Raw genomic sequence first — 1,928 nt, 5'->3', positions numbered from 1 at the left:
AGATGCCCCTTCCTGGGGCGCCTGGATGGCTCAGTCAGTGAAGCGTCTGGCATCGGCTCAGCTCATGATCTCAGGGTCCTGGGGTCGAGCCCCGGGTTGGGCTCCCTGCTCAGTGGGGAGCCTGCTTCTCCCTCCCCCTCTGCCCCTCCCCCGTTCATGCTCTCTCTCAAATAAATAAAATCTTAAGATGCCCACGCCTGTGAAGTTCCAGTCTGGTAGTTATGAGCTTTCTTAAGAGTATTCTTCTCCATCCCACTCCACCTAACGGTTAAATTTCCTGGTTACAGAGGTAGAATATACTCAATGCTTAAAAAGATAAAGGAAAATAAAGACAAATATAAAGGAGAGGAAAAAATCACTCTAATTCCCACAATCCAGAATAACCAATTTTAGTATCTCTGTGTGCTATCATCAGTGTTTTCTGTGATAATTAAAAATGCAGTTGAGACCACGGCATAGGACTTCCTCAAGTTTTTCCCGACATCATTAAAAAACCTTTGGAGGGCGCCTGGGTGGCTCAGTGGTTAAGCATCTGCCTTCAGCTCAGGTGATGATCCCGGGGTCCTGGGATCAAGCCCCACATCGGGCTCCCTTCTCCGCGGGAAGCCTGCTTCTCCCTCTCCCCCACTCCCCCTGCTTGTGTTCCTGCTCTCGCTATCAATCTGTCAAATAAATAAAATCTTTAAAAAAAAAAAAACCTTTGGAAACTTCAATTTAAGTACCTGTATAACATACTGTTTTATAGATTGCCCACTTTGGGGTATTGATATTTCCAGTTTTTATTGATTATTGACGTGACGAGGATGCTAATGAATAAATCTTTGCTACACCCCACCACCTCCCTTTTTATTGTTCCTTAACCTAGTGTCACGGCCGAGGGCAGGCCACCCCAAGATGGGTATGGAGATTATTTTGAACTGAAGGCAGCAGAGACCCTGCGGGCTCAAGAGAAACTTTTGCCCCTCCTTTTAACTACCTAGAAGAATCTAAATTGGGGGTCTGTCCTAGAATGAGGGTTAGTACCAGAGATCAGTTCTATCTGAGTGGCCCATCTGCGTGGCAGGGCAAACAGCTCATTACCCAACATCTGCATTCCTTCCCTCTGACGGCCCACATCCCTACCTTAGTTCAGGATGACATTTGGCCTCGTTTTGCCCGTCTTTGGAATTGCCCTGCCTGCGTGGATTCCCCGTATGTACAAAGTTAAGTTTGATTTTCCGTTGATCTGTCTCTTGTCAATTTGATTCGTAGTCCAGCTAGAAGGACCTTGAATGGGGACAGGAATTCTTGCTCTCTTACACCAGACTTACTGAAGTGCAATTTCTGCATCAAAGGGCCTGAATATTTTCAATAAATGCCCTGTCTGGGGTACCCAAGCCCGTTATGATTGAGAGGGTCTGAGGGCTGAGACAGGCAGCCAGTGCCTGTCCCCACTCTGGCAACAAGAAGCAAGAGTCCGGCCCAGCCCGTCTGCACTTCCTCCTTCCCAGCGCGTATGTGGCTATTACTCACTCATCCTTGAAGCAGGATGCGGGGAGGAGGTGGGGAATGCTGTGAGCCCACAGGGTACACGTGGGGGCACTGGACTGGCAGTCTGGCCTGGGCCCAGCCCCACCGATGCCAACCAGCCTCCCCGTGCTCAGCTGGAAAGAACACTAACTGTGCAAGGCACCAGGCCAGGGATGTGCAAATAGTGTGTGGAGTCCCCAGACCTGCTATGCGGTCAGTGACAGGGGAAAGCCTGGCAGCCCTGGGGCCTAATGAGCAAGCGCAGGAGGAAGAAAAACACTCTCCCTCCTTTTCACGTTAGACACCGCAGGGCGGCTCTCGCGTCAGGCTGGGGCACTTCGTGTGACTAGCAGGCTGTATGGGGCAGTGCAGATTTTCTTCACGTTTTCTAAGCAATTCTCTTTTTCTCTAGATAGCAC

The sequence above is a fragment of the Neomonachus schauinslandi genome, chromosome 5 (genome assembly GCF_002201575.2).
Source record: "Neomonachus schauinslandi chromosome 5, ASM220157v2, whole genome shotgun sequence".
NCBI classification, from domain to species: Eukaryota; Metazoa; Chordata; class Mammalia; order Carnivora; family Phocidae; genus Neomonachus; species Neomonachus schauinslandi.
Note: the sequence above shows the minus strand (reverse complement) of the source record.